The sequence below is a fragment of the Cavia porcellus genome, unplaced genomic scaffold (genome assembly GCF_034190915.1).
Source record: "Cavia porcellus strain 051 isolate PalLab524CR breed Dunkin Hartley unplaced genomic scaffold, mCavPor4.1 scaffold_14, whole genome shotgun sequence".
Taxonomy (NCBI): Eukaryota; Metazoa; Chordata; class Mammalia; order Rodentia; family Caviidae; genus Cavia; species Cavia porcellus.
The window spans coordinates 69590636-69603106 of record NW_026947497.1 but is presented as its reverse complement, the minus strand read 5'-3'; the positions used below and the strand labels follow the sequence as shown (position 1 = coordinate 69603106).

Below are 12471 nucleotides of genomic sequence, written 5' to 3'. Positions count from 1 at the left end.
CTCCCCTTCATGCCACAGGGCTTTGCTCTCCTGAACTCTTACCAGCAACACCTGAAACCAGCTACATCTATGTCCTCTTCCTTTTTGCCTCTAACCTGTTCTTCTTCATACGACCAGTCTCATGTGTGCATTTATTCTTACTTTGTCGCTTTTGCTCCTAGTTCATTCATCTGGACAAGTGTCTGGCACACAGTAGGTACACAGCAGTTGTTAAATTAACGAGTCACACTAGTATTATCTGCAAACCAGTGTACCAAGTACCAACCAATGGTTACCTAATAAGACCAGATCTGTGCCCCCATCGAGTTTCTATGTCCAGGGAGAAGGAAGACTGAGAATTTGCATAAATGGCAGAGCAAAGGGGCATGAATGTTCCACTGGATGCATAAACAAGACATGTGCAGAGTAAAAAAAGCAAATCACTGACAAAACAGTAAGGAAATTGCCTAAGTCCTAAAAACCAGATTCTCCATGACTTTCTCAAAAGGAAGCACAGAAATCATCCTCAAAAATAAACAGTACTAAAAAGCACAAGAACATCTTCAGCTTCCTTTCCTTCATCCACCAATAATTCTAAGTATGACAAAAGATTGCTCAAGATAAATTGGCATTTCTGTGTGCCAAGTCCACATAGAAAAGAATCACTTTCCTCCACAATGCTTTCATTTTAAAAGGGAAGTCACTGAAATGCACATGAAATTTATCTTCTGATAATTCTAGACTCTTAAAACCTTCAAAGGTTTTCTAAGTTTGGGCCTTAAAAGAGTCCAACTTCCTATTTCCTGTACAAGACACTGGTGTTAGCTCCTACCTAAAACCCTGCGATAATGGAGAACTTTGACTCCCTAAAAAGCACATTCCATCTCTGGTCTGCTAACAGTAAATACTGTTCCTCATGGTATCATTCTGTTCCTTCTACTCACTACTCCCAGAACTCATTGTGAGCAACCAAAGTGAGCTTTGGTCCTCCACATCAGAGTCCAACAGGAGCACACACCACCTCTTCTCCTTCCTCTTTCATCCTCTTCCAGCTTCTCCACATTGATCCTTTCCAGTGCCTCTTCCATCCCTCCAGGGCTCTCATTTCTACAGCCTTAAACCGTCCTGAACCACCTTCTTCTTTTCCCTCTTCTATTCGTTTCCCCCTGTTCCATGGCCTGGCTTTGAGCTGATGTAGCCTCCAGGCAATTAGACTCCGCTAAGAGCTATGTGCCTTGACTAGGGTTGGAAGGAGGGGTGGAATGGATCTAATGAATTCATGCAGTAAAGCTGATCCAGGTAAGAACCTGGTATGCTGACCTTAAACTTGAACTGCCAACTTGGAAATAAATTAGAACAGTGTGCATATTTCATTTCCTTGGGAGCGAAAAAGATAAAGAAGTGAAAGCCATCCCTGACCCCACCTCACCTAAAATATATACAGAATTTGGGGCCATCCAGGACTTATTTCAGCTTCTCAGCTCTTATAGGTAGTCCACATAGATAAATGCGATATCAAAATACGAATCTTGCACTGTCGCTGTATCTGAAAATTGAATTTTAGATGCTGATTTGCTGTATGTCTTTGGGCAAGACACTTAAAAGTCCGTAAATCAAAGCATCCCAGTAGGTAAAACAAAAAAAGAACCTTAAATTGTGTAGTCCAAAAGCACTCAAGAGACCAAGAGATCTACTACGTGCCTTTGTGCTTCCATCTCTGCTCGCAACGAAAGCAGATCCTACTAATTGCTCCGACCTCTGTCAGTGTGCAGCCTCAGAATCCTTCTTCACACAGCAGCTCAAGAAGCCACCACCACACACCATGCATGAACAGACAGTGAAATTCAAACCACTCATCCCTCAGATGAGGACGACTGCAACCCAAGGACTGGCCACAGCCTGCCCCACCTCATTATAAGAAGCAAATCTAGAACGAGAAAGACCCCTGCCCCTAGCTCCCAGGTCACTTTTCCTCCTTTTCCTGGAGCTGTGGGTGACAGCAATGTGATCTTGTTAGTGTATTAAATTATAATAAGAACAGAGAAATGGTTTCCAGCCAGGCGCAGCAGCTTCCCAGAACTCCGGAAGGAAGACGCGCTGTCGGCCGGCCTGCAGAAGGATGCACTCTGCAGGAGCCAGGGTGGTGCATCTATTTCAGCCCAAGAAAAGTGAGCGCCAAGGTGCATTCCCAGAAGCAAAAACAGCACAGGCAAAGGAATGGTGAGGGCAGCTGTGTAGGGCAGAGCGACAGCCAGCAGAAGCCATGGGCAGTAGCCACAGGGAAGGAATGTACAGAAGACAAGAAGACAGGATTAGAGGAGTAAAGCAGACAGAGCCTTTGTGGAGTTGCAAATGCTAGTTTTAATGAAATTAAAGGACTCAAAATGGAACAAGGAGATAAGAAGGGAGTAGATAGAACAGTAGAGAATATATCTCCATTTCAATGAGAAAAAAGCCTTGCTATATTCTGTATTACAGGAACACTTTCATTATGTAAAAGCCTATTTTGTTTTCATGTCACTCTTGGATGACATCATAGAGTGGCCACAGCCATCTTATACCTTATTATAAATAAATCACTAGCTTAATCACGAAAAGCGCCAAGGCACCGGGTTTAAATGGAAAATATTAGATCATTTTTAATAACTGATATAACTCAAGCCAGTTGCCACTGAAGCAGGGTAAGGTGATGTCATCCTAAAGAAGTCCAAGGAGGAACCGAGGAAGAAGGTCGGAGTTGGCCAGGCCCATGGATGCTGCCCTTGGCAGAGTAGACTTTGCTGAAGGGAGCCTGCCCTCTGGACTCCACAGTCTTATCTCGAAGACCAGCACTTCCGCAGCAATGCCCAACAGACCTCCCTCGTGAACCAGAGTTTATGAATCCTTTTTCCCCAGAAGTGTCATATTTTCAAATATCAGAAAACATGAGCATCTTCTGATGCTTGGATTTATGTCTTGGGAGCTACTGAGCTGAACTACAAATGTTAAGGCTTTTAGTTATTCAGGAAAACATCCAATCTGGTATGACCGATATGCAAATGTCTCAGCTCTCTTCCCCGCCCAGGGGACAGTGCAAAGGAAGCCACTGAGACAACAGTGAAAAGAAGTAAGCGTGGTTTCCAGCACTGGTGCAGACCCAAGAAAGCAGGACACGTGCCTGTCGGGGACCACAACGGCCCTTTATGCAATCGCTTGCTTCATGAGCACTGTGAAGTATGCTTCTTTTTTCTTTCTTTTTTTCTTTCTTTCTTTTGTGGTACAGGCTACTGAACACTGAGTTACACTCCTAAGCCTATTAATGTATCTTTAAATTCTCCTTTCTTTGGTGTGTGTGTTTTATACTAGGAATCAAAGTCACAACCTCACACTTGCCAGGCAGGTGCTGTGCTGATGAGCTATATCCTCGGTCCTTTTTTTAAATTTTTAATTCCGAAACACAGCCTCACAAAGTCAATAAGTTGCTCAAGCTAGGCTCCGACTTGCAATCCTCCTGCCTCAGCCTCCCACAGTGCTGGGATTACAGGCCTGCGCCACCACACATGGCAAAGTAGGCGCTTCTTGCTCCATATTTTTAAGACACAGAAGCAGTTTTAAAACCTGATTAAATGACTTAAGTAAGATGATGCCCAGCTAATACCCAGGCTTCCTACTCTAAAATCTGCTTTGTCAAAATCTGCTTTCCTTCAAGCTAGAACTCCCTTTCAATAAAAAAAAAAAAAAAAAAATGATGAGTATCTTAAACGTACTAAAAATATAAAAAGTACTGACAGCAAAATGGGTGCACAGAGCAAGAAGGATTAACATAGCAGGCAGTGACATTTTTTAATGATCAGAGCCGTGCTTTCTTCATTTGCGCTATAAGGTGACTACCAGCTGACCCGAGAGTTTTAGTCTCCCATTTCCATTAATTTTTTAAGAATAGTATGGTGGACTCGCAAAAGAACCTGTCACCTTCTGTAAAATGAACTGTCAAGCCTGGGTTTAGAAAGAGCGGGCAAGAGATGGGAGGAAAGAGATGGATGCCCTAAAAAAGAAACTTACTGCAAATGGATGGTGCTGGCTGCGGTTTCCTGTCTGATCCCGAAAGCCTCCCAGTAAGGCTGGGTTCCTGCTCTGGGTTCCTAATGCAGACTGTGCCTCACTGCAGAGGCTCACAGCCTGAGCCAAGCCACGCTGATGGACCTGGCTCTCAAGGACACAGCGGGACCCAACAGCCGGTGGAGCAGATCCCTAAAATATAATGAAAGGGACAACACCAAGACTCAAAGTGCCACGCAGTGGCCTATTTCTCCCTAATCTGATGTGGAATTGGGAAGGAGCAGAGATAGCTTGATGAGACAGAGAGCGAAATGTGGAGGAATTTGATGAATCTGCCCATTGCTACTCACCGAGTCATGGCCCCAGAGAATCTGCACCTTCTCCAGCTCTCGGGGGTCTCACCTGTACAACACAGGGCTCCAGCACGAACTTCCAGACATTTCCACCAAAGCAGCTCTAACCTCCAAGGACAACAAAACTCTACAGGCGGTGAAGCACACCATTAATTGAACATGTGTTATTTTTTCTCTAAAAAGCCACACCATTCTTACATTTTGCTTGTCTATTTTTTTTTTTTTTTTTAAATGAGATGCCTCCCTACTCTCGAATTTTTTCAAATAAAATTGCTTCACAAAGGTATGCTCAGAGGCTGTGGATTTAGCTCAGCAGCATAAGCACCTTCCTGGCAAGTGCAAGGTCATGAGTTCAATCTCTGGTACCACCAAAAAAAAAAAAAAAAGCATTTAAGATCAGATCACCTCTTCCTGGAGCCTCATTCTTTCTAACCCCTCCTAGTTGTGTATGTAGGCTTTGAGACTTCTAAGGTTGTGACTAACTTACTTTGATCTCCCCAATCAAGCTTGAAGTCCAAAATGTATGTGGTGATCAATAAACATGTTGTAAACAAGAACTTCCTTATATGTGTGTATTTCTCCTCAACTATGTACTTCCTCAGATCTAGGCATGTACCTAGCTCACTTCCTACAGTGTCTTAAAGATTCTGCAGGTGCTGGAGTTGTAGCTCAATATTAGAACACCTGCAAAAGAGGAAAGAAGGAAGGGAGGGCAGGAATGGAGATTCGGCAATTCACTGTCTCTGAACACTGGGATCAGAGCAGAAAACAAGCACCCAGTGAACCAAGGGTAGATATTTTGCAGCAATTTACAAAGAGCTCTCACCTATTCAGGCATCAGACCCCTTCATATTGAGGAAGAAGTTAAGAATTAGTGGATCTCTTGGGACCATTCACATGTTAAATATATCTCCACTATCCCAAAAGCCAAGAAATAAAATTTGGAGTCAGGTGGAAAAGAAATATCTCTACTGTTCATTTTTACAGAGAGAAAACATACTTTCCAAACTATGTCCCTTGATTACATAAAGAGCCACAGAATTTGAAGAGGCTGACAGGACACATCTTGGACCAGTGAGTCCTCATAATTGTTGAAGCAAATAACAAATCTCTAGCTAGGTAGTTGTTCACAAATTCCCAGACCAAGTAACTATACAGAGCCTAGAAATCCACTACAGGCGAAAGTAACCAATGTTTTGCTTCCGGCAGAGACCAATACCTAATACTTCTCAGGACCAGAGGAAACATTAAAACTGAAAGTCTTTGGCTACAGTCAACTATTGTACACTGCTCTCAAAAAAGGGAAATAATTTCCTTCCTGACTCCCACTGAGCTGGTCATGCCTGGAACAGAAGGTATGATTATCTAACCAAACAAAACAAGAACTGAACTGACTGGGTCTCTGGACCATCAACCTTCCTAGGTCTTCAGATTTGCCTCCTTCTACCTCCCCTGCCTCAGGCAAAAATGAATGTGGAAGGCCATAATATTATACAATTTTATTTCAACTTTAATGATCAGGCTCAGACTGAGCTGAGTTGCAAGATACAGATAAAGTATGCACCCACCCACTGGCAGGGCTGGCTAGAGGAAGGATACCCATTGACTATGCAGTATGCACCAGGCACTCGACGTATTGTCTTGTTTCTCTGTATATTCAACAGGAATCTCTAAGGAAGAAACCAACTGGAACAATATATCACATATGAACCACATTTCATAGTTTAATAAACAGCCTAGAATCTATGAACACACTTCTTCTAAATAAACACGACAGGCAAGCAAAACAATGGCCTTTTCTCTATTCCAGAGATTAGAAAAGTGAGGGTGGAAAGATGTTTTTTTAGAATTGTACATCTAATGTATGGCAGATCTTCCGTTATCCTATCCTGACACAGTCTGCCTTTTAATACACTCACAATGCTCTTTAGCTATATTGGTCTCAAAAGCCTCTCTCTTTCTGTCCAACCATTTATTTAATTCTATAAATCTCTGTGGTTCAGCCTCATCTATGCTAGGAGTCCTTGCGACTGCATGACAGAGACTAATCCAGTATCAGCAGGACACCACCACCTTCACGCTCATCCTATCTATGGAAATGCACACTGCATCTATTAAGGAGCCATATGCCCAGTAGATTATAGGGACACACACAGGAACTGAGAAACACTGTCTGTCTCATGACATGGGTTTGCCTTCTGGAACTTTCCAGATCCTCCTTCTGCACAGATCAGACTTACAATAGTTCTTGGTGAGACTTCTTTTTGGCCCGCTCATCATCCTTGGCCAGCACCTGGCTGACTAGTGTCCTTTTCAGAAGGTAAGGCAGAGATTAAATCCTGATACCCTAAAAAAGCTCCTAGCATAAGCGAGTATACAAAAAGTCTGCAGCCCCTCATGTAGTTTCTAGTGCTTTCTTCCAACAGTGCCTGGATATTTCCTGGAGGAGTCATTTCTTCTATACTGTGTGACTGCCATCATAGTTGGGTGAAACTATTCCTAATTCACTTTTAGGAAAGCCCTGGTTCATTCAGATCTGTTAACACAGTCCTCTTGGTCACAGTGACTAGGTCAGCTATGTATAGTGGCCCAAGTCTCAGAGAAGGTGGCAAACAGGGCCCTTCTTCTTCTTCTGAATAAGAAGAAAGATGTCCACTATCTGGGTTATGGTGGGCAGCTACCTCATGACCGCGAAGCAGAACAACCTAAGGATGAAGCCAACACAACAAAGATGGCAGAGAAACAGAATGCGAGAACTTTCCAAGATGAGCCTAAAGCCCACTCCCTCGCTGGACTTGCCAGTTTCCAGTGATTCAGGGTATGCAGAATCTTGGTCCAGATACCACACTCCGTTTAACAGAGTTTAAGGCCACAGCAGCATATTAGAAGGCTAAAACCTCTGTTGGCTCACAGCTAGTTTACAGACAACAAGAATTTCTGAGTCTCCTTCAGCATACTACTGTTAAAGTACTCACAAATTAACTCACAATTTAATGTTAAACACTGAGAAAACTCAGCAACTAACAATTCCCATTTGATACTTAAACTATGTGGTAGGGGAAAAGTATTCGACACAGAGCTTTGAGATTTCATCAAACTGAGATGTTGAAGAGTCAGGGTCAAAGAAATCCACCTTTTTGTGTTACGCAGACCTGCAGGCACAGAGAAAGTCAGCTGTACACTGATGAAGACACAGCAACAAAATGCAACTACAGATTCAGTCACACTTTTAAATGAAGTTGGGTTTTATCAATCACAACAGCATCTGCTCTGTTTTGAAGAGCCACCCACAAACACTGTAAAGCATAGTATTTACACAGTACAAATGCCAGTGCTTGGGAAGACGGGGATTGGACCTCAGCATGCAGACCACAGAACTAGAATCCCACTTGGAAACCTTAGCCAGAACTCTCCATTCATTTCCTTAGATCTCAACACAGCCCAGGGAATCCTGATTGTTCTCCCCACATACAATTTTTTTTTCTGGAAGTGTTCCCAGATACACAGGATAAAGAAAGGTTAGTTTACCTGGTCACTAGGTTCCATTTCCAAATGAACAGCAAGATTCACACTTCGATTATAAGCAGGCACATTACCAGAGGCTCATACCCTCTGCACAAGCAAATTTACCTTCTTACCTCTAAGGGTTCTTGTGGCAACCAATGAGATCACAGAAAAAGCACTTTGCATAGGAGCAAACAAGAGACACTTAATAATGGCATTGCTTTCTTTCCTCCCAAATGTTGGTATCATTGTTGCCTGACATTTACAATTTGGTCTTTCAATTTCAAAAACACTTCCCTTCATGCCAAAGGAGAAAAAATAAAGAATACAATTATTGCCAACATGAAATCATCATTCCTCTCATTTTTCCTCCAGTTTCTCTGCAAGACTCCTTCCAAGAGCTGAGTCCTGCCTTTTTGCTGTGCCACACAATTTATTAGCATTATTGTATCTTGCCCGCTGCCAATGAAATCGAATTTTTAGAAAAAGGACATTTTGATCTTCTCTAGTTTTAATCTTAGTTAAATGGTGCCATGTTTTAAATGAAAACAATCGATTATTTTTTTAATTCACTGAAACATGCTAGTTAATTTTAAAAGAGAAACATCTCTGTGTAGGACTCACCAGTTGAGGGAAAATATCTCCCCTCTATCGAGAGCACAATAGAACAATGAAAACAGCACAGGACTGAGAAACAGCTAACTGGATTCTTTTTTCACTTCCGTCTCTGATCTTCAAGGTCACCACCTGTGAAAACAGGACAGGAGATTGCTTGGGAATCGCCAGGGTTTTAGCAGCTTTAGAACTTCCCAGGTTACAAGCTTCTGAGGAGACCACATTGGGGTGATGCCAGGCTCAGATGCCACCACTCTTGGGACTTCCCTGTGTATGTATTAAGCTCAGTCAGTTTCTACTTGCATTTCACTAACTTGTCTCAAAATGATGAGGAAAGAGGATCTTGTATCTCAGCCTTCATATCTTAGCTCTCCTGGAACAAACAGCTTTGTCTTAATAATGGGGATGAAAAAAGTCAACTATATTTTATATAAAACATATTTTATAAAATTTTATATAAAGTTATATTTTAGACAAGAAAACAAAATCAATCTAAACTACATCAAATAAAAAGAGAGGAGGAAGAAGAGAATAAAGACAACTTTTTAACTATAAGACCCAGTAGCATTTGTTTCTTTCTTTGTTTTTGGTACTGGGAATCAAACTCAGGACCTTTGTACTTTAATTTCCTTGTCTGAAAAATGACAGCCAGCCAAAGGAAGAAAGTCAGAAAATCACAGCACTTTTTTAAGGCCTCAGTATCAGTTTCATTTTGTTCAGGACTAGCCTTTTCCTAAAGTTTACGCAATGCATATTCCACAGAGAAGTGGTCTAGTGAATTTTTAAAGCTTCTGCTTGTAAATGCATGGGAAATCCACATACCCCTCCCACTCTCACTGTTGTGATTTTAAGCATTATTGAACCAATCACACAACAGCTTCCTGTATGTCACCTCATTCAATCTAAGTTGGAAAGGCCTTTAAAAAGTAAGGATCTCGATTCTTCCAAGCGAAAGCAGGAGAACCTAGGATACAGAGGGTATCATTCAAGGAACCCAGTACTGGCAGCGGGGAGTCCACAGCTTGTTCCACTGAAGCTAGGAATTACCCACTTGACAGAGAACACAGATTTCCTGGGCAGAGGATTTACTGTGTGACTCTTCTCTCAGTCACACAAGCAGCTCTGGGGCTAAACCAAGACTTACACCCACACCTCTAAACACCTGCTCAAGCCTCTCCCTTCCAATCAATAGCAGGAAGGAACACTAAGGAAAAGACAGCTGACCTGAGATGAGCCAAGCTAAGCAATGAGATCCCTGAAAGCCGATTGTCTTCCAGAATCTCAGAGCTCTCTAACTTATTTCCACAGACAGGTACAAATCACATCTCCTGAGGAATGGGTTGTTAGAAGGTCATCACTTGAGATATGGACAGTGAACTCTCATAGAAAACAAAAGGACAACCTCCCCCACCCAAGCCCCATAAAACCAAACCCAAGCTTCTTTTCACACAGAGAAAGAGAAATCAGAACAGTTTCCACAACCACCAAAGGGCACGTGACTCCCCAGATTTCTGAACCTCACTGAGAGGCAAAAGCTGCCCACCCTTCCCCATGAGGGAGTCTCATTGACTCTCCGGCTCCCCTTTATGCTCCAGTGGAAGTGGGCTCCCTTTTTCATAGCTGACTTGTCTTTTAATAATTTTTTTCTTCTTTTCCATAAAGAGAACAAGCAGCTTTGCTAAAGAACCGCTGGGAAATGATTGAAGTTCCCATGCAAACAAACCATTAGCAGAGTTCAAATGCAATTTAAATTACCAGTTGTTAAAGTGCTCCTCAATTTCGTGGTAAGTTTCCAAGGAGAATTACATGCTATATACTATTTAATTGGTTGTTTTCTATTTTTTAACATCCATTTATCCCCCTCCCCAACCTTATATTTCAGGAGTGTCTATAAAAGCTTCTCTTTAAAAAATTATACATTATTGAAGAGATTAAATCTAAAGATTGAAAAGTATCAGAGAAACAGCTGCCAGATTACGCAGCTCAGCAGAAATTGATGTTTTTGACACCGTAAAACCAGCATAATTTTAAAAATTTGGGGAACACCTATGGTGACCTCACTTTTTACAGTGAAGACAGTGAAGACCTATATGTGAAGCACTAAGTCCTGGCCCCGGTCAGGGTCAAATTCAAGAGACCAACGGCTCCCTGACACCCCATCTACAAACCTGCCTGTAGACAATAAAGGATGGCAGGAAGTGGCCAGTGAATTTAATTTTCTACTCATGTTTTTTAAAAGAAAACTGAAACCTGTAATGAGACCTCTGACCTCTAAAGTGAGACAGGTAATGGCAAATAATCTCTCCAAAAGGGAAGAAAAGAAGTAAAGGCTGATAAAAGAGCATAGTCAAAAGAATTCAGGAGACACTTTAAGGAGAGATTTTTGGCAGGAAAAGTCAAGACACTCATCAAGATGCATTAAACAAGATACAGTATGTCAAGACTGCAAATTCCCATTGCTTTATCCAGTCCTGAATTAGTGGCTGCCCCTGGAGGAAGAAGACAAAAAATCAACAAAGCAAAGGCAGACGCTGTCACATCTGTAAATGGCAGGGATTTTTAGAAGCTACCCTGAATACAATTTGAAGGTCATGGCTTTGACACTGGACTGTGATAATCATTTTAACCTCTCTGAGCTGAAGCTTCTAAGTCTGCAAAATGGGACCAACAGCTCCTACCCATCAAGGGCAGGCAATCTTTCTGGGATTCCAAATCCAGCATGAACAGTACAGATATTGCATACAACATGTATTAATTCATGTCCTCCTCCTCCCTTCTAGATTTCTGTAAGTTCTCAAAGTTTAAATAAGTTTCAGTAGCTGTAATTTATTTCAACTAAAATTTATCAGGAGTCATTTATAATCTCTAAGTCTGTTAGATACTGTATGTATATAAAAGTAATTTATATTAACATTCGAAAAATAAAATACTACATAGACTCTTACACTTCTAAGTATTTTCCTTTGAATGCAAACCTTTTAAAAATGTTATTGAAAAATGGCCTACAATTCCAGCTTTTTGAAGAAGATATTTATAAAGTCCAAAATTTTATTCAAGTTTGCTATCAACCCACAAAAAATGTTTCCCAATTGTACACTGAGGAAATGAGCCAGAAAGGTAGGCATCTGACCAAGGTTTCAGGAATACTGAACAATAAACTCAGGATATGAACCTACGTCTTCAAAAATCAAGCTTCGTGACACAGGTTTCATTAACTGCAGTTAAAGCTAGATATAACACGGACAGTCATTCTGCTTAAGGCAGAAACATATCTGAAAACTCCTGTTATCATCGTATTTCAAGAAGCTTTGGGATAAAAATAATGGTTGTCTTTAAAACTGAAAAACAAAAAAGGTTCATATTAGAAGCACTTAAATCTGTCCTAAACTCCACCTTGCCATGATATTCTTAAGTCAAATAAAAGCCTCAGAGACCTCGCATAAATCAGACCTCTACTGGTATGTGGGAAATGCGCCTCTCTGAAAAGTTAGCTAACATCAGGTGAATTCAAAAATAAAATTCAAACGGCTGGGCTTATGATCAAACAAACCACAGGTTATCCCAGCATGAGCGTCTGAAACCCCTCTGGCATAACTGTTAGTGAACATGTCAAATTCCCTGAGATCAGCAGTGCACAAATAGAGGTACTAACACTTCATGTCCTAGTGTGTAGACCTTGCTGGTCTGATATGTCCAGAGCTCTCAAAGACCTTCCCATCTCCCTAGGAATGTGCTAGAGTGCACCGGACAGGCTGAAAACAACACAGCAGCACAGGTCCATGCAATGTCATGCTAAGGATCTGCACATTCTCTGTGGATGATGAATCTTCTAAACAAAGCTCAACACCCAAGAGAATTTCCGTGTATGAAGGAGAATAAAATAGGCCTTGGGAACACAATGTGCAAAGACTTTCAGGAGGATGAGTTCAGGGTGTTCTTAGAGAAAGTGACTAACCCTAATCCAAGGAGGTCAGGGACAGAG

The 12471-nt window shown here is 41.7% G+C and overlaps 1 protein-coding gene across 6 annotated transcripts in view; it reads right to left on the bottom strand.

Moving 5' to 3' along the window:
• The window catches only part of Lpp (LIM domain containing preferred translocation partner in lipoma), a 606732-nt gene that overhangs the window by 543539 nt on the left and 50722 nt on the right, over positions 1 to 12471 (bottom strand). For 4 of the 6 annotated variants that reach the window (XM_013160167.3, XM_013160168.3, XM_063261222.1 and 1 more), the window contains exon 2: positions 8499 to 8621. The exons of the other annotated variants lie outside the window; for them this stretch is intronic. The gene's annotated coding sequence lies outside the window, so the exon portion shown is untranslated. The remainder of the gene's footprint in view (positions 1 to 8498; positions 8622 to 12471) is intronic. 6 annotated transcript variants of the gene reach the window in all.